This window comes from Choloepus didactylus, chromosome 4, assembly GCF_015220235.1.
Source record: "Choloepus didactylus isolate mChoDid1 chromosome 4, mChoDid1.pri, whole genome shotgun sequence".
Lineage (NCBI taxonomy): Eukaryota > Metazoa > Chordata > Mammalia > Pilosa > Megalonychidae > Choloepus > Choloepus didactylus.
The window spans coordinates 164,410,911-164,436,363 of NC_051310.1; positions in this window are offsets into that span (position 1 = coordinate 164,410,911).

The following is a 25,453-nucleotide window of genomic DNA, read 5'->3' on the forward strand; positions in this document are numbered from 1 at the left end:
TGTCTGGCATGTTCCAATTAAACAGTAAGGATTCCTATGACATTGTTGAAATGTCGTATCATAACAAAAAGGAGAATTGGAGTCTAACAGTTTCTTCTTTGGCCTCAGAAGCAAACTTTGTTTCAGAGTTTATTTATAAAGACTAGGAATTGGGTTATTTACACTCTTCTAGCATGAAGAAAGAAGGGGAGCTGGAAACTGGATGGCAGGAGATGTGGTGAGATATATTACTTGGGATGAGCCCTGCATTCTAATCTTTTAACAGTGCTCTTTTATAGCAGCACACTTGTACCAGCTGTTGAGTGGTTTTACTTACACCCATTTTAGCCTGTGCATTTAGATGGCACATAACATCAAGTTTCCTCTCTTTAGAATATTATTTGGGCCTTTAAGTTATACCATAGTCTGAACTACATATCTTCAACACTAAGTGCAAAGACCAAATGGATGGAAACTATTTCTTTAACCAGTGATTTATTTAAGTCTCCATCTCACATTTGAATTCCTGCACAGCATTTAAATCTAGATAATATTTAAAAATCATGCCTGATTCTAAGACATATCCATGAGCTTACAGAGCATGCAATCTAATAAAAAGACAATAAACACTCCTGTATTTCATACCGATGGCTTAACAATAAAAACAGATTTATTTTCCGACCAATCTTCACTTATCACTGTCCCAAAATACATTTTAAAAAATTATCCTATCTTTTTTAACACATTTCTTTTTATTCTATAGAACAAAGATGTGGGAGTTACAAGTAAGTCAAGAAAGGAAGTGTTAGGCAGGAAAGACGAGCAGTGAGAGTGCTGAGGAAGATGGAAAAATAAATTAGGACAGAAATGAGGGGGAAAAGAATATGTGCCCCCCCCCCAAAAAAAAAGGATTCTTGGAGGGTACCACCCAGAAGTTCAATATCTAGAAAGGAAGAATCCAAAATAGAGAGTTATCAATGAATCACTATTTATACCGGAAAATAATTTTGTAAAGGTAGCCAGAATAAATAAAATGGATATTATCTTAAGTGGAGATAAACAAAAGTAAATGAATTTTGAGGCACTTACACTGTGTGGTAAAACTCAGCGCAGCATGAAGGACAAAGGTTTTAGGGCCACAGAGGCCTGGATTTTAAACTGCAACTCTTCCACTTACCTGCAAGGTGACTTCAAGAAAGCATTTAAGCATTTATGCCCTGGGTTCTCCATCTCTCTCATGGGAATAAGAATACCCAACTCATAGGACTGTGGCGGGAATTAGATTAGATAATGTTTGCAAAACATTCTGCACTGTGCCTGGCCCTTAATGTGACTGCTAAATGGTAGCTATTATGCAATAGGCACAAATCACCATTTTTGCAGGAGTCTCTTCACAGTGGCTGTTTTAGGACAGGCACAGAAAATGAGAAAACTAAATGAAAATGGCCATAAATGTTAATAATTTTGATTAAAATATGAAAAGAGAGAAAGGTTTTGCTTAGGATAAGAAAAGAAAGTATGACATCTAGTTAGTAAAAGCAAAGTCACTATTGTTTTGTGGGGTTACATGATCACTATTACTATAAGTCTATATTAAAATGGGTTTTTCCAGGTCGTTTGGGGCAATGTCAGATTATCAGTGCACATGGTTTCTTCCTTATGACCCAGTCAGTAGACATTTCTGGCGAAGTTAAAATACTCATTTTTTACTCACCTATGTCTTTTCCCCTTGCTTAATAAATGTTTTAGGTGAATGAGTGAGTCAATAAATTGATCAGTTAGTCAACCAATTCTCAGGTTAGAAACAGAAAGCACTACCTACCTTAATGCATGGACTAGAATGCAGTGTTGCTCTCTCAATAAAATCACTGGACAGCCAAAGTCACAGCTACTGGACATGGCATTTTTCAACAAACCGCCCCAAATTAAATAAGGTGTATTTTACTTTGCCTTGGTATTTAAATGCACCCCAAGCACCTGCTGTGGAAGTATCCAAAAGCCAAGTAACTTTCATCCTGTGTCTAATGATTACTGTTCATCAATTATTTCAGCAGTTAGGGGCAGCAGTAGTAATGGCCCAGCCCTCCGTGACCTGGAAACCCTCCTGTAACAAATTTGCATTAGCAAAGTTTTGCCTCCTAGTGCCTGCTCCTTCACAAACCCTTCCTTATATTGTGGTGGAAGACACTGCCGTGATGAGGAATCAATTTCCCTGCTTCTTTTGATGTGAATCTGATCCCAACCTTCGAATCATCACAGCTACACACACCACTAACTGCAAACAGATAAAGTGACTATCTGAATGTGCAAACATCCTTAGAAGGCTCTTCACAAGCCGAATTTGGTAACACTGAATGTCAGAGCTCATTGTGTGAGGATAGGAAAGCACTGCTAAAGATGGCTGATGTTTTAATTAGGCCATTATCTAATGTGCTATTGAGCCAAATGACCTCAAGATTCCTCCAGGTTATCCTGGACTAATCAAGACACTGTACCACTTGGTCACCCTGGTGATATCACCAAAGACAGTCCTAAACTCAGGCTCTCTACTGTCTGACATTCATCTATAGTGGCAGTGCCTGAACCAATTCTGCTAGTGGCTGAGTCAACACAGTCAAGTTACTTGGCCTCTTTGTGCCTCAGTTTCTTCATTGGTAAAATGTAGATAATAGTAGCCACTTCTGAGGGTTGTTGTGAAGATTAAATGAGTTAATACTTACAAGCCTCAGAACAGGGTTTGGCACAAAATAAGAATACCAGAGGAAAACAGCTGTGAGGAGTTTTGAGTTCTGATGGGAGAGCTACATTTGGATGTCTAGAATTATCAGTGTAGGTCTGCAGCCACTCATTCTTAATTAATTCCTTGGCTCTGAAGTACGGCTTATTTGGGAAGGTACATGAATCAAAGCATGTCATTCAAAGCCTAGAAAGGATTGGGGGACCAGGAGAGGAAACATGCATTACCAGTAGAATCTGTATTTCTCTATTACCTGCCAGGAAAGTTTTATGCCACTAGGGAGTACTGACATTCTTTCTCTTCTTTGACATTCCTGGAGCTTGGTCTTCTAAACCACAGGCTATCTTGTCCCTTGGTATTACTTCACAGCCCAGATGTGTGATGTTGCTTATTACTGAAGGTGGGCTTTGTATGAGCTTTAGACATTGGTTCTCAAAGGTTCCCATTTGGCTACATGAGAGTCATTTGCAAAGCTTGCTAAAAACAGATTTCAGGGCATCACCTCTGAACATTTTGATTCAGGAAGTCTCAAGGTGGAATTTGGGAATCTGGATTGAGAATTACCTCCTACCACATGGAGAAATAGTATTTTTTTGTCATTGAAGAAGCAGAAGTAACCACTGTTGTTGAGAATATGTAGCTTATTTTCTTCAACCAATTACACTAATGGGTCCAGTAGTTACCTAAGTTGTTGGAGAATCTCTTCATCACATTCCTGTTGGACCACACCTCAAAGCTTTCATCCTTGACCATTTTATACCAAGAAGTCTAGGTATCTCTCAGACCATAGTGGATATCCCTGCTATTTCCTCCTTCTTCCTAAAATTGCAGTCACAGGATTTGTCAGGGTTGACCCACTTCCAGCTTTGGGGTTGTTGTGGGGAGGGTGTTGAATGACTCAATCCAATCTCTGGACCCCATCTCCTTGGCTTCAGGGACAGATATGAACTTAATTTGTGCAAATGTGATGAGACATTTTAGAGGCTCCTTCTTGTTCTCCCCCTCACCCCTCTCCGGAACTACCAGAAAAATACACTCTCTTTGCCCCACCAAGCATGAATGATGAAGTATTTAACACTAGCCTGAATGCTGCTGGCAGGGGTCTTGAAACCATGAGAGAAGCCAGCTTTAAAAATAAAGCCAGTGCTGTGAAAAATCAAATGCAGAGATGGAAATAACTCATTTCCCAAATGACATCACTGAGTAATTAGATCAATTCTCTTCTGAAGCTCACCTTACCCTTATATTTTTAGATATGTATGCAAAGAGATACCCTCTGTTATTTAAGCTAGTTTAAGCCACATTTCAAAAGCATCTTTACTGATCCATACCCCATAGCAAATAGTTCAAAATTCCTTAGTGTTGGTTTTGCTCTCAACATTACAGTCAATCCCAAAGTCCTTTCACTGAAGAACAGTAATTCATCCTATTCTTATAACTCACAGCTAGTTCTGCAACTCTGATCATCCCAATTCCTTTGGTATGTCTCAGAGACAATACTAGGTATCACACTATTAATTTTCCTCCTACCTTTTTCCACTCCTTCTCAGTATCCTTTGTTGGTTTCTTCTCTCTCCCTGTCTCATAATAATTTAGAATTCCCCCAGGCTGCAGTCCTTAAATGGCGTCTCTTCTTTGTCCTCACGCACTTCCTCAGTGAGCTCACTCAGCCCTATCTATGTGTTGATGACTCCCAAACATATCTCCAATCAAGACCTCTTTTCTGAACTCCAGAATCATATATTATATCAAATTGCCTATATATGGACATACATACTTGGATGTCTAATAGACACCTTGTGCGGTTTGAATGTATTATGTGCCCCAAAACGCCATTATCTTTGATGTAATCTTGTGTGGGCAGATGTATCAGTTTTGATTAGATTGTAATTCTTTGAGTGTTTCCATGGAGTTGCGCCCCACCCAACTGCGGGTGATGACTCTAGTTGGATAGTTTTCATGGAGGTGTGGCCCTGCACATTCAGTGTGGGACTTGGTTAGTTCACTGGAGCCCTATAGAAGCTCAGACAGAAGGAGAGAGCTTGCTGCAGCCAAGAGGGACACTTTGAAGAATGCACAGAGCAGAGAGAGGAGCTTCAGCTTACAGAGACATTTTGGAGATGGCCTTTGAAAGCAGACTTTTGCTCTGGAGAAGCTAAGGGGGGACAAACACCCCAAGAGCAACTAAGAGTGACATTTTTGAGGAACTGCAGCCTAGAGAAGACCATCCTGGGAGAAAGCCATTTTGAAACCAGAACTTGGAGCAGATGCCAACCAAATGCCTTCCCAGGTAACAGAAGTTTTCCAGACACCATTGGCCATCCTCTAGTGAAGGTAACTGATTGCTGATGCATTACCTTGGATACTTTAAGGCCTTAAGACTGTAATTGTGTAACCAAATAAACTCCCTTTATAAAAGCCAATCCATTTCCAGTGTTTTACTTTCCGGCAGCATTAGCAAACTAGAACACACCTTAAGCTCAATGTTCCAAAACTATTTACTATTCCAATCTCCTCCTCTCTTTCACCTCCAAAAATATGCTCCACCTGAAGCCTTCTCCATCTCCTTTGGTGGCAATTCCACCTTTCAAACTGCTCAGGTCAAAAGTTGTAGAGGCATCCTTGACTTCTATTGCTCTCTCACCCTGCATCCAAACTGTCAGTGAATTCTATTGGTCCTAACTTCAATATATTTATAGAATTCAGCCACTTCTCACCACCTCAAATGCCACCACCCTGGAAGAAACCAATGGGGAAAACTTTAGCCAAAGTCACCAGTCATATGAGTCCTTTACCTTCTAGGAACAGATCTACCAGGAACATACTTATCTTAGTATCCCTGACATACTCATTTATTGTTTGGGAGCAGCTCATGCAAAATGTGGGTTTGGGGTGAATGTGGCAATGGGTTTTTAGAGCATAGCAGCTGAGGCAGTCAATTATACTCCTACAGCCAGAAATCTGAGAGATGCATTTTTTAAGACCACCATACCAATTTTCTTTTTGTTTTCATCTGTCATAACATTATAGACTTACTGTCATCTATATTCCTTACCTCTTTTCTGCCTTGATCATAGATCAGCCTTGAGGGTCTTTTGGCTTATATTAGAACTTCTTTCCCTAGTTCCCAGCCTGGCTGAACCTCACTCTCTGACTACTGATGCATGGGGGTGAGACTGAAAGCAACAAGGCTTAACCCTCTATTATATATAGGGAAATAGAGGCACAGTGAGTGGGTAGAACACTGAACTAGGTGTTAGAAAACCTGCCCCATCCTTTACCTAACTGGCTTAGCCCAGAGAAATAATTTAGCCTACATAAGCCTCAGTTTACTCACCTGTAAATAAGGATAATAACAACATTTGCAAAATGAAGATAATAAAATGACTCTTGCCTAAACAAATTGCTGCCAAGATCAAAATAGGTACTGTAATAAATTGAATGTGTTATTCAAATGAAATAAATCATGCAAGTATAAGAAAAACCCTATTCAGAAATGCTGTACAAATAGAAGAAAAGGATTATTATCTTAAAGAAGGGATTTAAAATATTTTTAGATTTCACATTTTTCATTCTTAAATTCTCTCCTCCAAAAATGTAAAACAAATGGTTTATAATGTAGAATGTAGGGGAACTAGCAATAGAGAGCAATTAAGGAAGGGGGAACAATAATCCAAGAAGAACAGATAAGCTATTTAACGTTCTGGGGATGCCCAGGAATGACTATGCTCTGTTAATTTCTGATGGATATAGTAGGAACAAGTTCACACAAATGTTGCTATATTAGGTAACTTTCTTGGGGTAAAGTAGGAACATGTTGGAAGTTAAGCAGTTATCTTAGGTTAGTTGTCTTTTTCTTACTCCCTTGTTATGGTCTCTTTGAAATATTCTTTTATTGTATGTTTGTTTTCTTTTTAACTTTTTTTTCATACAGTTGATTTAAAAAAGAAGGGAAAGTTAAAAAAAAAAAAAAGTAAAACAAGGGAAAAAAAAAAAAGATGTAGTGCCCCCTTGAGGAGCCTGTGGAGAATGCAGGGGTATTCGCCTACCCCACCTCGATGGTTGCTAACATGACCACAGACATAGGGGACTGGTGGTTTGATGGGTTGAGCCCTCTACCATAGGTTTTACCCTTGGGAAGATGGTTGCTGCAAAGGAGAGGCTAGGCCTCCCTATAATTGTGCCTAAGAGCCTCCTCCCGAATGCCTCTTTGTTGCTCAGATGTGGCCCTCTCTCTCTAGCTAAGCCAACTTGAAAGGTGAAATCACTGCCCTCCCCCCTACGTGGGATCAGACACCCAGGGGAGTGAATCTCCCTGGCAACGTGGAATATGACTCTCGGGGAGGAATGTAGACCTGGCATCGTGGGACGGAGAACATCTTCTTGACCAAAAGGGGGATGTGAAAGGAAATGAAATAAGCTTCAGTGGCAGAGAGATTCCAAAAGGAGCCGAGAGGTCACTCTGGTGGGCACTCTTATGCACACTTTAGACAACCCTTTTTAGGTTCTAAAGAATTGGGGTAGCTGGTGGTGGATACCTGAAACTCAAACTACAACCCAGAACCCATGAATCTCGAAGACAGTTGTATAAAAATGTAGCTTATGAGGGGTGACAATGGGATTGGGAAAGCCATAAGGACCACACTCCACTTTGTCTAGTTTATGGATGGATGAGTAGAAAAATAGGGGAAAGAAACAAACAGACAAAGGTACCCAGTGTTCTTTTTTACTTCCATTGCTCTTTTTCACTCTAATTATTATTCTTGTTATTTTTGTGTGTGTGCTAATGAAGGTGTCAGGGATTGATTTAGGTGATGAATGTACAACTATGTAATGGTACTGTGAACAATCGAAAGTACGATTTGTTTTGTATGACTGCATGGTATGTGAATATATCTCAATAAAATGAAGATTAAAAAAAAATAAAAAGAAAAAGAAAATAAAAAAAAATTCTCTCCCCAAATTATTCAGCCTTCTGTATTTTTATCTAAGCATATCTGAGGAAGAATGTTAAATTCGCATATGCACATTTATCTGTTTCACTTTGGAGAAGAATTCCAAGTTCCTCAGTTATGTGTATGTCAATGTGTATGTATGTATAGTCACATGTTTACCTAAATGAATGGAAGAGGACTGCCTAGAATTAAGTTTTGCAAAGAATAAACGAATGTTTACTACTGCTATTTCTGAATTATCATGACCGAAGTCCATCAGATATTCTTAACTGTGGTATGTGTGTATATGTGTGAGAATGCATGTGTGTGGCAAATTCAATTTGTCAAGGAGAGCAGATTCCATGCTGTTTGCAAGACAATAATACCTGCCAAAAACTCTAGCTTTGGAGATCAGACATATAGTCCTTATCTTTTGTGGATTTTATTTTTAACATAAATTACAAGTGATCACATTTAGTATTTTATTTCAAAACATCATGAATTCAAATTATATATATAATCAAATGTGACAGTTGTGATATTTTAGAATTTGATAAGGATCCTGAGTGGACGCTTAGGCTTTTATATATAGGGGACACAATTTTAAAGATGTAAGGGACTAGCAGTCATATAACTAGATCCTGACAGAATCCGTATTTCTTATTTCTCTCTCCAGTATGGTTCATCTCGTAACTTGGTAGACCTAAACCATCCATAAGAAAATATGGGAAATATATTTTCTAGAAAATCAAAATGAACTTTATTTGTTATTTATTTATAGCTTGACTTGTTCCAAAAGTAATATGAGATGAATCTTAGAGATAGAATCACTGTGGTTGTACACTTAGATCCATGTTTGGCATTTACAGTAGATATAATATTACAGCCTATTTGAAGGTTATTTTCAAAGGAGGGGTGAAATAATTTATGTATTAAAAAATTTGTGTTACAAAATAATTCACCTCAAATTGAAATTTTTATTATTTATCAAAAAAATTCCTTTATACAAAATTATTCAGAATTATGTCAGAGGCAGAATTATCACTTTACTCTTGGAAAGCATGTCTATCAATCAGGGATTAAACAGGATGTCTTCAGTATTCCTAATTATTTTGATGTTTTAGTTTTCTGGCTGCTAAATCAGATACCATGCAATGGGTTGGCTTAAACAATGGGAATTTATTGGCTTATGGTTTCAAGGCTAGAAGAAGTCCAAAATTAAAGAAAGCATCAGCAAAGTGATGCTCTCTCCCAGAAGACTGGCATTCTGGGGCTGGTTCCCGGTGATCCCTGGTCTTTGGCTTTTCTGTCATATGGCAATGCACATGGTGGCCACTCCTGGCTTCTCCCTTCTCCTCCAGGTTCTACTGACGTTCAGCTTCTGGCTGCTCCCTCCGGCTTTCTCGCTCTCTGTGAGGTGCCCTGTGAGACCTTCAGTAATAGAATTAAGACCAACCCTGATTCAGCTGGGCCACACCTTAATTGAAAAGTCCTCATCAAAAAGTCCTATTTACAGGAGTTCACACCAACAGGAATGGATTAAATTTAAGAACACATTTTGCTGGGGTACATAGCTCCAAACCACTACATTTGATTAGATAGAAATTCAATACAGAGAACTGTACATTCATGCAACTATTGAAAGGGTTGGGGGAATGAAAGTGAGAAGGCCATTTTCAGAAATTCCAGAAGTAGGGTGATCTCAGGGAAGCTGCAGCTCATGACCTGAGTTGCCTACAAAACCAGAATGGATGATTCTTAGGAGAACCCCCAAATTCAAAGAGATCTACCAACTATCTTGGTTAAATACCCACAGCTATCTACTGAATTGAACACAAACTAAGACAAAGAGGATTGCAGAATGGGAATGGACGTACTCTTAGCCACTTTGCTTAGGAAATCAAAAATTAATACTAGTGGAAACTTTCCAAGTAGAGGAAATTATGCATTTTCTAGGATTATAGCTCCACTTTCTATGGATGCTTTCGGAAGTTCTGCATCCTATGGAAACCTGTACAATGTAATGTGATCTTGGCAATAAATGAGCTGGTATGGCTTTAAGTGAAAAACCCCAAGTCTTAATCAGCTCAGTTTTAGACGTTTTTGTTGCTGTATCATGATCATTTGGATGCAATTTATTTGCTTCATGTTAAACATGTGCTCAATACATCTAAAGCTAATATATGTCAACCTCACTTCAGGATCCTTTCTTAATCTGTTTTCTCCACATCTCATGATCACTTTGATATCTTTATACCTGGACCTTTTTGCCTTACTACATGCTTGACTTTGCTCTATGTTCCAATGTGCACAGGGATTAAAAAAAAAATGCTGACGGTACAATATTTTGTGTATGCCGTGCAAATTTATGTGTGACAAATCCATCAGGGACTGCAGGCAGGGGATGTGATAAAAATTCTCATTCCTTGAATCTACTAAAGCGGAAAAAGTACCAGAATGTGGCAAATAAGAGAAGCCGCAATAGTTAATTATCATGACACACAGCTCATCTGTAATTAATCCTTTTCTTCAGCAGGATTCTGCAACTGTAGCATAAAAAAAAAAAATAAAAAAATAAAAAAACACAGGTCAGATGATGCTTTAATTAAGGCTGTACAGTGTTGCTGCTTCTGCAGCAACAAGAACTGTTTTTTGTCTATAGGTGTGTGTGAAACACTACAAATATTTTCTTAACATCTTTACAGAGTGCTGTTTAAGCATCTTTGCTAGCATTATGTCTGGAGACAGACTGATTACAATTCAAAGGAGTTTTTCTGTTCTCCTCACACCCATCCTAGGAGCCACTACAACATTCTAAATGTCATCTAGTGGGAGGAGACACTCTCACCAAAGAGCATGAAACATGAGGTGCCACTGTAGTTGGGAATAGCACTGTCTTGAAATTTACAACCTTCTTAACCAGCTTCCCAGGCTCAGATCAAGGACTAACTCGGGCCTGTGGTGTATCAGTACTTGACAGGATTTGACTAGTGGTGAGTCCCCTACTGTTGCCCTGAAATATTGATCCCCAGCTGCAATATTCAGCGATGGAATGTACACTGTAGGAAGGTGATACAGAAGGAAATTTTCAGTCACCATATTGTGTCTGCAATTCTTTTACGGATTATTACATGGAGTAAGGCTGGCAGTATGTCATGGCTAGATCTGATTTTAAAAATAATGCTTGTCCTGTGTTTACAAAGATATTGCTGTTCTCAAAGCAGAGCACTGCATTGTGATAGACAGCTAGTGCTCACCATTATGTGTTCTTTTCTTCCTTAGTGCATGGTTAGTCACATTTTGCAGATACAGTGCAATTGGATAGGATCATGTGACTTGTTCTCACACTAAAATCTAAGAAGAAGCAATCTGTGTTAACTTCATGCCAAGGTGGTTAAGAATGGTTGTACCCTCTCCATATTCTCTTTCTTCTTTGTTAGCAGCTGACTTTGGAGGATCCAGTGGAGGACTCCAAGTCCTAGAATACCGGAGCCATTAAATGTAAGAAGCCTGTTGTGGAAACCTCCCATCTGCCCTACTGACTTGCACTGGACTGTGACTTGCTGAAGTAATGAATCTTCATTGTGTTAAGTCTCTGAGATTTGGGGGGTTTTGTTAAAGCACTTCACCTATACTGACTGATTCATGCATTGTGTCATCTGTATTACACCCCCGGTTCCTCTTGTGATTAGTAACATGTATTTGTAAGACACCTGGCCAAATGCTAGAATCTGGTGAGAATTTTGTGTCATAATCTGTGTGAATAGCATTTTTCTCAATACCATGGCAAACTAATTACTTAGCCTTCAAAACTTTAGGTTTCCCTCACCCCAGATAATCAGCTTGAACAACCTAACCAAGAAGTGACCAAAACTTGTTATTAAGGAACCTATTTCTAATTTTTAGGGAAAAATACCTAACTCAACAATTTAGACTTCAATACATTTACAGATAAAACATGCTGAACTACCCAGGATTATGCAGTAGCCAGAAAAAGTCCTCCCTTATTTGGAGAGCAGCCTGCAGACAGTGGACAGTCATCCTCCCATTATGAAGTAGCCGGCTCTATATGGTGGAGTGATATGTCCATAACCAGTTAAACATCTGATAAGCAATGGGAGAGGAGCCCTTTGTAAATTTTGCCAGGTTGGCTCATAATTTAAATTAGCACTACTTAGTGAATTGCTATTTCTAGAAACTTTGCTGAGTAGCCTATAAGCAGCAAAATATGCCTTCTGCTTACCCTAAGAAAATAATACTGCTCTCTTTAGTGGAGATCTCTGTGGTTCTGATAAATGACTTTCCGATATTGTGCCTTTGAGGTTCTCAAACAGGTCCCTTTGGCTGTTTCTGTACATATAAACACCTTTGTAAACATCAGCTTTCTGGGAAGGGAGGGATGGGGTGTAAGGTGCTGGGTGGATGGTAGGGAGGAGGAATAGTCATTAAATCCTGGATCTTTCCATCTTATCTCCAAAGGCATTAAAGTTGGTCAAGATAACCCTTGACAGATTCCTTCCATTTTCATATCCTTCTGTCTCACATGGTGATAATCACCTAAATAATACTGCTTTCTTTCAAAAGCAATTGGAGCGCTGGGATGTAAAAACTTTCGCCAGTTCCTTTCAGCTCTTTTCCTCAGATCTTGTAATAACAGGGAGCTGGCAGGGGCTATTTGGAAATCATCAGAGAAGCAGAAAGCCATGGGCAGTCCTCAGTGCCCACTCCACCCCTCTAGGCCCTGCATCCAACTCTCACAGATGTTGGCACAGGCATGTGGCAACTGACCTTGCCGCTGAAAGTGATTGAAGTTATGTATCTGAGATTTACTGCCTACGTTTAGAAACCAGAGCCATTTTACCATTCATCTCACGGCGGGTATGCGATCTGCTTAGCATGCACGGACCAGCAAGGACACTGTGACCGCTTCTTAGTTTCAGAGCCCCATCTTAATGGACTCTGAAGGAGTAATGCAAGTGGGGTGTAAAAACTAGAAGGGAAGCCCTGTTATTATTGCTAAGCTGTTTCCGGCCCTAAAAAGTGACTTTGTTTGATCTTTTTGCAAATGTATGTAAGGTCACCAATGTTTTGGCAAAGCCCATATTTCTGCCATGCTGTGCCATATGGGAAATGTGCCCACAGTGCTCAGGCCATCTTCTGTTGGTAAATAGAAGCTATATTGCAACACTTTCTATAGCGTGTGGACTGGCCTGCGGTACTCCAGTGTTAGGACGGTGTGATGTTGGTAGCTACTGAAATGGAAACGTGGGAGCTGTTAGGAATATTTTCTCAGTTGTCAGCACGGCAAACCCAGCAGAACAGCAGCTGGCCCACTTATGACATATGTGCCTCTTCCCAACCCTCCTCTTGTTTCCGCCCTCACCTTTAGCAGTGAAGAAAGAAAGAAATAGAGAAGAAAGAAGGAAAGAAGAATTTAACAGGTTCCACCAATTACAAAGTCTTCATTTTATTCCTTCTCCTTTTGGTTATTAACAATAATAAAGCAGGTTCCTAAACTTGGAATTAGTTATGCAAATACTCAGTGCTTTCTTTGTTTAAAAATTCTTAGCAGCTGCTACAAGGACAGCAGACTATAAATAGCATCAGGTGTGCATTATTATACCCAGCTGAGCAGCTGCAGCACTTATATGTAATTCAATGTATTATTCTTAACCCTTACCTCCCTGTAATAATAGTGTTTCTCCTGTACAGCCTTCATGAGTTTCTTTCCAGGAGCTCTTGCTTCATTCTGGTAACGAAGAATGATTTGGTAATTGAAAAACCATATATACTCAAAAATCTCATTTTCAAATTCTCTTCCATCAAAGAATATACCAAGAAAACAGACTGATGGTCTCTTCTCTGACTGTCCATTGTCTGGTGGGAGGGCTTGGAGCTGTAAAATAGGTAAGTTGGTGGGGCAAGAAGGAAAAGCAAGAAATCCAAATACAATATTCCACATTTTGAATGATTACCCCCTAGATAACAAAATCATCAGTAACATCCACCAATCAATAAACATTTTCTTTGTAGAAAATAATGTGGAAAAATATGACATGGCCCCTGCCCATTTATAGCTGACTATCTGGTTGGAAAGATGTTATTAATGCAGAAGAAATAATTCCAAAGAATGTGACTCTAATGACAGAATTCTCAAAGGTGAGAGATAGTTGTAGGCCAGCACAGACATTTGAGTTAGGCCTTTGAAGGATACTTTTTATGTTGGTGTGAAGAAAATAGTGCCTTAGAGTTACTGTAGTTCTTGCTTGAAGTCATGTGATTACTCAATGGCACCATAAGACTAGAACCCAAATTTAAAGTCCCTGTGGAGAACAGAAGTGTACATTTCCTCAAGTCAGAAATATATGTGCTACTCTGGGACCCCTTGTTAACTCTCTTAGCTATATTTAGAAAACAAAGTGAGTTGGTTTTGGAGGATAGGATAAAGGGGGTCATACTATGGCCTCTAAAGTATGAAGGGAAAAAGGAAAGGGCTTAGCCATCATTTCTGTTCAATGTGCCAGATAGAAAGAGTCCATTTGTTTGACAGCACTTTCCTTTGGATGCCTTTCTTTTTACTTCATAACCAGCTATCTGATGTAGCTACACAGCTAAGACACATCTAGGCTGGAATACCAGTCCCCAAGCCTGAATCCTTTCTGGAACACCATCTTGTCTTGACCAGATCACATACTGGCTCATCAACATTTAAGCTGCCTGACAGAACTAAATAGCAGAGAAAATTAACTGATGGTACAGTTGTAGTTCAGCTTTCAGTTGGCTCAGTTGCGAATACTTGAAAATGCCCGTTATATAAATGAACAATTTGTCTGAATCCACCCAACAGTATTATTACCACCAGCACCAATAAGCTGTGGAAATACAAGATTGATCACCCACACATGCATGCACGGATACGCACAAAGTCAAATGCACACAAACACACACAGCCCTTTGATTCTCACTTTTCTGATAACAGTTCAACTCTGGGCACGTTGCCAAAGGCAAAGGTGGTTATTTGGCAATTGAGGCACTTCAGCTGAGTCACTTTAAAGATCTGGTGACTTAGAGATTCGCTATTTAATTGGCCCCACAGACTTTTTAATTTGTTGCCTCCAATCATGTGCCTCCAAAGGCACTTGTCAGGTTCTTCATGGCTAGTCTTACAAACCCAAAGTTAAAAACTACAGGCAAACATCACAAATACTGTAAGAACCTGAGATATTGGACCCAGGCTGCAAGCCCACTCCTTGCTCCCTGTGTTGCTGTGTCCTCCTTGGGCATAGGTCCCATGGACACTTAAATTTCTCTGGACTTCTGGCAGGAAGAGAGGTGGGTCATCATGTTGGGGAAGGCCCATCCTTGAAGGCAAGAGGAAGTTTGGGAAATTTGACAGGAGAGATATTGACGACTAGAGTCACATATGCTGACCAGCTCCCAAACAGAATTATCTTTGTACCTCAAACCTCAGACCCACCTGATGGGACAGTGACTGAGAATGAGGAATTGGGGTCCTGCTCTACTTCTCTTTCCCCAACACCCCATAAAATAAAAAAGGAATGTAGGAATGTACTTCTGGTTCCTTCAGACTTCTGAACCTTTCATCTCTGTCTCAAAAAGTTTTCTTTGTTTATAAAAGTAGGTATTAAATCTGTTAAGTGTGACCTTTGGATACAATCATTTTGCTGTATGAGTTATTTTCAGTGTCAGGTTTAGTCTCACTTATTCTGTGGGAGACTCCCTTTGCCTCTCTCCCAGGGGCACGTGCACACCCTCTCTCTGTCTCTTACACCCTCAGGGGCTTATTTGCAGAGCTGCCTTTTGTCACCTGTTGACTTTGGGATGTGAGAGTCACAGAGTACACTCTGAGATGCACACCTGAGATGCATTCTGAGATCCCACATCTCTGAGCTAAGGACCCTGGGCCTAGATCTCTGTGTCCCTTATCATTGACCTGCATCTCTAAGTCTCTGATCATTGTGGAAAGTGGAGGAATGTCCAGTTTCTTGTGGCCATTCAAAAAAACTTCATAGAAATCCTGAATCATTTCCTGTTGAGAATTATAACACTATCATAGGCAGAGGAACAATATTATTTAAACACATCCTTGCAAGAAGATTAGAGTTTCCTTTTTAGTGTTCCCAAACTCCTATTGACTCTAACTTTAATTATAAACTGAATAAATGTTGTTTTAGAATTTCTTACCTCTTAGTGATGAGTCTTTCCCTTTCTGCCCTCCTATCATCAAAAGTTAACTGTCCTATGCCCCACTATGCCAGAGATAAGGGGTTTGGGGAGAGGTGGTGCTGATGTTGGGTGAAAATTTAATAACCTGATGAATTACTCTTTTGTAGTAATTTCTAACGTATTATCTCTATTAGGTAATATCCGTTTTCTGGAAAATTTTTGGAGATAATGCCTTATCCAAAATAAATGATTCTAAAGATTTTTCCATAGGAGGCCAGCAGGGGAGAAATTTGGGGACTTTGTGGTGTACTTCAAATCCTCCTGTTGCCTACGGATAAAGCCAACTGTATGCCTGTGCACACAGAAAGTAGAACGGGGAAAAAAACTCACTAATCTCTATGTTGAAAGCTTATTAAAAAAATCACTGAGTATTTAAATGATACATTTCACTGACTGCTAAGAAAGAGGAAATCAACCTACTTTTTAATGGTCTTTGCTTTTGATTTACATCATCGCTGTGTTTTAAGCTTCCAGACTCTAACTGAGGCAATACCTGGCATTTGCTCATCTCCTGGGTAATATGAACCAATTTGGGCAGTGATTGTTTACAGCCAGCCCTTTATGACTGGCTAAAAAAGAGATGATGGACCTCAATCACTAAAATGAGCAATCAGCAGCCTCTGATAATAAAGCAACACGGTCTCTTTGTTGGCTCTGAATACCCACATTGAAATAGGATGATTTCACCTAGTGCAGCATCCCCCAAAAGATAGCATCCCCATCTCCTTGTTCATGCTCAAGTGCCTATAAATGGGATTGGACTGGAACGTGCCACCATGAAAAGGCATGACCACACAGAATTTATAGATTTAAATAGACAAAACCTTGTGGAGAAGCAAGTAAACTGATATTATACGATGAGAAGGATTGCCCTCCTAGACCTGATATGCAGATTGGAGAAATATGACTTGTTCACATGAAACAACTGGAAAACAATGCAAGAAAATGTATAAACAGGTGCTAGACTCTGTGGTAATAGACTGTACACTACTAGGGAAAGTCAGGGATAGCTTTGTTTAGAAATAGGATTTGAGGTAAGTACTGATCTTAAAATTGAAAGAGCCACTGGAATGAGCCAGAAGGCTGGCATGGGTCAGACCAAATGAGGCCAATAAATGGGGACTGTTCATTTTCATTCATTCCATTCATTCAGCAAATAAATGAGAAGCCACCAAGTGCAAGACAGAGTCTATTGGATGCTGAATATACTGTACAGAGGGAAACAAAGAAACCCAAGAAAAACAATGAGGGAAAAAAGAGAAATTTAGATATATTAAGTAAAGAGATGAGAACTGAAAAATACCCTTTCCTTCATGAGAACACATTTGCATCCCCACTCTATAAAAAGAAGGCTGTTCGAAAGAATATTTGTTCTAATTGTAAACAACTAATAAAAAAAGTCACACACCAACGTGAAATTTTCTTCCTTTGCACCTTACATTTGTTATTCCAGTTAGTAGAATACTTCTTCATTTCTAAATTTTATTTACTAAATAAATAATCACATGGCACTTGAATTCAAATCTTGGATATAAATTTCACACATTTCTGAAACAAAAATCTTTTCAGAGGAGAAGAGTTTGAAGAGATATAAAATATGAAACATTTTCTTTATAGTTGTATGGTGTGGTGGAAATGTTTAAGAATTGGAGTCAAAAGACTAGCTTCAAGTTTCAGCTGTACCACTTATTGGCTATGATGATAGGCAAATTACTAATTATTTCTGAACTTTAGCTTCCTCACCTGTTAAAGGATCTACCCCACAAGGTTATTACGAGAACCAAATAAGACATTATGAATGAACGTGTTCCATGAACTATAAATCATTATACCAGTAGTAACTATTATTATTATCATTGTCTTTGTGATAAGGAAGATGGCTATATCCCATTTTGTTCTTTTTTATATCTCTTTCATTGCCTGCCACAGTGTTTGACACATATTAGATATCTGATAAATGTTCGCTGCATGAAAAAGTGGATGAAAAGATAATGCTTCTGTCCATCTTAATAGGATACATGCTTTGAATTGCTTTTCTAGGAGTGGTGAAGAATCTTTGTACAATTGGTTCAGTGAGGTCTACCATCTATAGCCTTAGAATAGTTTTTGTTTTCTTCTTCTCTGTAGCAAGCCAACCAGCCCTTTCTGGGATCAAATCCATGTCCTTGGCATCTCGGACAGCAGCTTGTTCTAACCAAGAAAATGATTGCCCAGAATAAAGAGAAAAAGATGTGCCCAGTGTTTGTACTGAACCCAGTCCTACAGATCAAGATGTGTGCTGGCTTAACAGTCCCATTTACTAAACGATAAGTGGACCTATCTAAGAGACTCGAGAGGCATGATTGGTGTCCCTTTTAAGGAAAACAAACATAATGAGCTCACACTTTCACCTTCCATCCAACCAGTGAGTCAGGGAAGCACAGAACCATGCTTCCTTCTAGTAGTCTTTGTATCCAGACTTTCAGACATATCGTACCCTTCACTTTCCTAAATTTCCACCTCTGTGTAATGCACACAGACATATGGGTAAATCAACAACAACCCTCAAGGAAGCTATAACCACCCAGCATGTACATTTTGCAACTCTTTCAACTTGCTTCCCATCCTGCCCACCCCCTAAACAAATCAGGTTTGAATGCCCGTGCTTGTCACCTGGTATACAAAAATGCAGTCTAACACTGTATTTATTAGCAACCCCTTTCCCTTATGTTTAATTTATTGTTACATTTTTTAAATGTACAAACAGTTATACCAGTTTTATACACAAAACCACAGGTACCGTTTTGTATCTGTCAAAATTCCAGCAGCCTGTGGAGAGACGCAATTGAATAGACATCCTATGCTGCCATCTAGTGCTTTTGTTAAGACATGGGTTTGTTCATTTTTCTGAAAAAAAGGAAACAAAGGCAGCTCAATGAGCCCAAATTCTGGAACAGCTACTGATATGCATTATTAAACAGATGCATTTATGACACTTGGACCATATTTCCTGGAACCAAGCAACTTAACTTGTTTTCACACAATGGCAGCTTACATCCCTGCTCTTGACTGGCAAAGCTTTGGCCTTCTACCCTGAAGGCACCTGGTTTAAATCCAAACTGACTGGGCGAGCGAAGTGCCCCTCAGAGCCTATTTCTACAGCTCCCATCTGGCCGAGGTTCTCTTTGCATGTCTTATCCTCCAGGAGGAACGGTTTGATCCAAATGCCTTTCCTATTACTTCAGTTTTGGTAGAGGGTACAAAGGAGTCAGACAGTTTTTTTTTTTTTTAATCATTATCTTTAAAATTGACTAAAACAGCAGCCATTTTCTTTTCAGTGGCCAAAAATGATGCTTCTAAATTTTCCCTTGCTCCTCAGTGTACGCAATTTGTATCACTAGTTAGATCCTAGATCTGCCTCTGAATCCCTCCTTTTATGTTTTCATGAGATCTCAAAAATATCTTTTTTCTCCTCAATTAATCAATCAGCACGTCTCTTGATCACACACAAGCTATGTTAAAAGCACTGTATTAGGCACTGGTTAGTGGGTGGATAAGGAAAAAGAAAATAACCTTTCCATCTGTGTCTGATCACTTCCTGCCTCCCGATCTTTGAAAGGCTTTATCATCCCTTTCTTTCCTAAACTGTTTAACCTTTTCCTCCCTAGAGCTTCCTTTTCTTTTTTCTTTAAATATGCAACACTCTCTTTTAGTTAAAATAAATATTTTTTGACCAGCTATATTTTCCTGCTACCAGAAAATTTTTATCTTAATGAAGAATTCACTGAACCAGAATACTACTGTCCACATATGGAATAATCTGCCTGATCATTAGGGAGTGCCCTTCCAGTGAGGGCGGACTGAGTATCTGTTAGGGCTGCAGTTCCTGAAAGCAATTCCTGAAATGGAGAGGAAATTAAGAGAAAGGACCTCATAGCTCCTTACAAATTTGATTCTTCCTTCTATAAACTTAGTTCTATTACAATCTCCACTTTTTGTCCAGTCACTTCTATTTAACCCTGCCTGAAACTCATGGTTTTCTCAAAAGGAAAGTAATCTCTCCAGACAGTCAAATTCCATTTCCCCTCTTGAATTCATTACTGCATCTGAACACCCTTGGTTGCATCCCTTTCTTGAAGCATTCTCTGCTCTACTGAGACACTGTGCAACTTGCTTATTCTACTTTTCAAATAATTCATTGTTTTCAAATTTTCACTGATTTCTTGTTTTCTTTTGTGGGGATTTTATCTAAACTGGACTCTGTCCGTTTGCATTTACTCACCCCCTCTGTATCTTCATACAGTGCTTCATGACAAACATTATAGTGATTAACTCACATGATTTTAGCTACCACTTGTACAAAGATAGTTCCCAAATCCTCCATTTCCACCATGATCTGTCAACCTCTTTCCAGACCCATACCACCATTTACCTTACAATGGAATAGTTCTTTTTGGTTGTCCAATCAACAATCAACACTATAAGAAGTATTATACATACACACTGGGCTCATGACTCTCACACTCAAACACACATGCTTTCCAAGTTTATCTAGTACTACTATCTATGGCAATATCATGCCCAATCTTCAATTAAGTTCAGGACCTTCCTTAGATTCATTTTGAGTTTATTCTTCTTTTATTCCCAATATACTCTTTTCTCGAGTCTTGCAAATTACTTTTTCTTGATTTCTCTAAAATACGCATCTTTCTTTCAACTTCCACAGTCATTACACAGTTTAAATCCTCATTGCCTTATACCTGGATTGTAGAGTATCTTCCAGGGCAGCTCTTCTGGGTTCTAATTCCAGTCCTTTACCGGTTCATCTGATATAGAAGCTTGGGTAGCCTTTCAACCCCTTTGCTGTCATGTAACTCACCTGTTAAACATAATGGTTTCTTAGTGCCTCTCAGTATCACATCAAATTTCTGTAGCTTCACACTCAAGACCCTTTTCCAACTACAGTCCACTTTCTTCCACCTGCTCCTTGAATACAGACCCCAAGTTCCAGTCAAATTTGTCCTTTTGATTTCCCTTACAGAGAAACATTTTACACATAGCAGTGTTTCTACCAGGAGTGCCTCATTCACTCCTTCCAAAAACTGGGTCTTCTTAACCTCTCAAAACACATGTTCTCTTAATGGCAATCCAAGACAGATTGCATCTGCTCTGATCTCTCCTCTACCCTGAGATCCTCCCTCTCAGGCCCCACCTTTCAGGGAATATAGAGAGATTGCTGACAGGCCATAACTTGGTGGCCTCCATCTCCCCAGTAGTTGGTCTCTGTTTTCTGAAACAGGGGCCTTTTTGTGTGGGATGTACCTGAGGTTGGACGCTTTCATTGTTCTCAGACTAGGGAATTTCCTGAGGTGGGGCCCCTTCTTGCCATACAAGATTAATGAAGACAAAGTAATACGGCAACACAAGAAGAACTGTTTGACATTGTGATTTGCTATTTTGACATAATTGTTTTGATGTAGCTGTTTTGAAATCAAAGTGGCTCTTTCAATGTGTAAAATCACTGCTTTGTTTGTTGTTTGATTACTAATTAACATATGAAACCAACATCACTGACCCTTGCTATACCCTTCACTCTCACCATGATGCATATTTTATAAAACTGAAAATCAAAAGTGAAAATATAGTGTCAAAGCCACAACATAGGTATTTCCATGTCGAAACGTTCCAGGCATCAAAATGGCTGTGCCAAAGCAATCAGGTGTAAATGTCGTGACTCAGTTGGCAGCTCCGAGGGCAGGTAAGCGTGGATGGGAGTCAACAACAGAGCTCTGAGAGAAAGGCACTAGCATATTCATGGCTCTCAAGCTGATTGAACAGATGCCCAAGAGGAAACATGTCCAGTGGGTGTTGTTCCTAATGAAGAAGTCATTAGGGGTAGACTTGTGAGTCACTGGTCCCTCTAGCATGGAGTGTTACTCATGAGCTTAAAATGGATGGGTAATTGAGCCCCTAAGCAAGGGCTTAAGGTGCCTGAAGCTCCTGCATCTATCACAGGCCAAATCTAAATATGAGTATTTATTCCCTCCTCTTTTCTCCAGATCTAGAAGCAAAATTGTAATGGAGGAAAGCATGGCCTAGAGAACTCCAATAGTTGGACTTCATTGTTTTCAAGGACATGATTTGTATTTCTTCAAAGGAAAGTCCACTGCAAGCAGTTATTTTATTTTTCACCCTGTGATATTCTACCATTCCTATAACTGCACACCATAATTGCTCAGTGTTAAGTGTTCACAGATGAACGATTTGGCCCTCGCAATTCAAAAAAGAGCTTCTGGAATTTGAAGGATAGATCTACTTTCTATCTGACAGAAAAAATAGTGTGTGTGTGTGTGTGTGTGTGTGTGTGTTGTCAGGCGGTTGGGGGGCAGAGAACTGGGTATCAAAAGTATCATTTTTTGTTCGTTAATGTGTTTACTTGTTTATTGTCTATCTCCCCACACCCCAGCCTTTCCCACACTGAATGTGGGCTCCACGAGAGCCAGGATATTGCTTATATTCACTGATGTAGCCTAATGCTTTCTACAGAGATTGGCACATAATAGATATTCAATAAATATTCATTGAATAAATAATTATTTTTCCACTAGGAAAACAGGGTTGCTTTGGACCAACAGTCCCCAAAATAAATGGTTTGTTCCATTCCAAAACAGCTATGTGATTAGCTATGTTTTTCTCTGGGCCTTTTACTGCTCAGAATTCCTGCCAGGGAAGAAATGCTAAAGCTCCCATCTTTTAAATATGTAGATCCCTGACATTTGGTTGCTTCATGAATTTTGCATTGCATAATGACAAGTGTTTAATTTTATAAACTGCTCCTGTAATAGATCATTTTTGAGGAGAGGCATAATCTGGAAATGCAGTGCAAAGTGCTGTTGCCGAATTAGACAAATGTCTTCCCGGAGCCAGCAATCCTTTCCGTAGTAAATGTTTTCAAGCATTGACGGATGGGAAACCATGGAAATAGTCTCAACACCCAGCTGGCTGACTGAGTCAGAAATGAGATGGTCCATGGATGCTTCTCTCTGTGAGACTGGTGTAAACTAATCCTCAGAATATCTGGGAGCGAAGGAAACACATCTGACTTGCTTCCTGAGGCCCAAATGGCCTTGGTAGGCCTGAGTTCTAATTCCTTCGCCACAACCACACAACTTGAATATAAATCATTATTTATGGATTCTACTTAAGGGAGTCTGGGTGAGGAGCTAGCCTGCACTCCCAGTGCATGGATCCCTGGTCCTATTTCCAAAGGGAGCATGTATATCTGGCCCAATATTTCTGTTGGTGGCCAGAGGGAGGCACCATGACAGAACTAGCCTTACATGTAGAAGACGGTTCACTGAGCTTTCCTGCAGAACTCAGTGGGAGAGCAGGCAAGTCATGCTTCCCGAGGCAAAGTACTGCAGGCTGTAGGACATATAGCGCAGTGCCCAGGACCAAGAGGAAACTGTTTCCTAGGAAAGAGGGGGCATTCATATCCATCTAAATGGGGGAACTCCTAGAGCCATATGTGCATATCCAGACAGGATCAGAAGGCCCCTAGGCTTTGGCCTGGAACTAGTCTCTCAACTTACTATGTGGATAAGCCCTGAAGGAGCACACTTGCACTGATCAATCTGCAAAGATTGGGAAAGGTGTTTTCTTCTACTCCTGTTCGTTTGTTTGTTTGTTTGTTTGTTTGTTTATTTATTTATTTATTTTTGTTAGCTCCTGGCATTCAAGGAAAGCTCTGTTATAACACTAACTGGATACAAGCTTAAGAAACAGATGCCTCAGAGACTAAATTCCAGTGATTAACACACTAAAATAACAAAATGTTCAAGTTTCAAAAAAAGCTAATAAAACATACAAATAAACAGGGAGTGATGGCCCAGGCAATAGAGAAAATTAAAGCATTAGAAACTATCACTGATGAGGACCAGACCTGGACATACCAGGCAGAGAGTTTTTTAAAAAATGGTCCTAAATATGCTCAAAAAGCTAAAGGAAAACAAGGACAAAACACTAAAGGAAATCAGGAAAACGAGATAAACACAAAAAGAATATCAATAGAGAGTTGGAAATGATGAAAAGGAACCAAACAGAGCTGAAGATCACAGTAACAGAAATTACAAATTCCCTAGAGTGGTTCAACAGCAGATTGGAGTTTGCAGAAGGAAGAATCAGAAGCCTTAAAGATAAGACCATTGAAATCATCTAGTCTGAGGAGCAGAAAGAAGAAAGAATGAAGAAAAATGAACAGAGCCTGAGGAACCTGTCGGACACCATCAGCACACCAATATGTGCATTGTGGGAGTCCCAGAAGGAGAAGAGAGGAAGGGGCAGAGAGAATATTCAAAGAAATAATGACTGAAAACATCCGAAATTTAACAAAAGACACAAAACAAAAGACAGAAAAATAAACACATCCAAGATGCTCAACAAATTCCAAACAGGAGAAGCCCAAACAGACCCATGCTGTGGCATATTTTAATCAGTCAAATGCCAAAGATAGAGAATTCTGAAAGCCACAAGAGAGAAGCAACACGTCACATATAACAGAGTCTCAGTAAAGTTAAGTCCCAATTTCTCATTGGTAACCACAGAGGCAAGAAGGCAATAGGATGACATTTAAAGTGCTGAGAGCAAAAAAAATGAGAACTAAGAATTCTATATCCGGAAAAACTTGACTTTCGGAAATGAGAGAGAGATTAAGACATTCCCAGATAAACAAAAGCTCAGGGAGTTTGTCACCACTAGACTGGCCCAACAAGACATGCTAAAGGGAGTCTTTCACACTGAAAGGAAAAGATACCATACATAAGACTGAAGCGGCATAAAGAAATAAAGACCTTCAGTGAAGGTAACCATATGAGCAATTACAAATGCCAGTACTATGATTTTTTTTGTTATGCAACTCCACTTTTTACTTCTTACTGTTCAAAAATGCAAATGCAAAAACATAATGATAAATCATTGGTTTTGGACTCATAATGTACAGACATGTAATCTGGGAAAAGAACTACGTAAAGGTGGGGAGACAAAGGGGTTTAGGAACATAGTGTACTATTGAAGTTAAGTTCGTACTTGAAATATATATCTTTCAAGGCTCAGCCATATAAGCCACAGTCTTAAAAAATCATTTCCTGAACTCTCAATGAAAAATGCCCTTCTGCTTCTCTATTCACCAGGCTTTGCAACTTTTCCAAGGCATGTGTCACAGCAAGCTCAGTATTCTAGATAGTTGAGTGTATGCTACAGCTTCCCTGGTAGATTGTAAGCTATTTTAGGGGAAGGACCAGGCCATTCATCTTTGTAACAGTTGTGTACCTAGCACAGTGTTTTGTGTAAGTAGGCCCTAGAAAATCTGTTGAATGGAAGACATAACATGAAGCTTATGTTATTCTGCACTGGAATTACTTCCAGCAAAAACAAAGGGAGGAAATTATCATATATTCCTTAACAGGTTTCAGGGTAGAGGCATGAGGATGCAGAAAATAAATACCTGTGCAGAATAGCCACACTGTGGTGACCATAATGGGTGAAGAAAAATCAAAATTGATCCCAGACCCAATCCTGT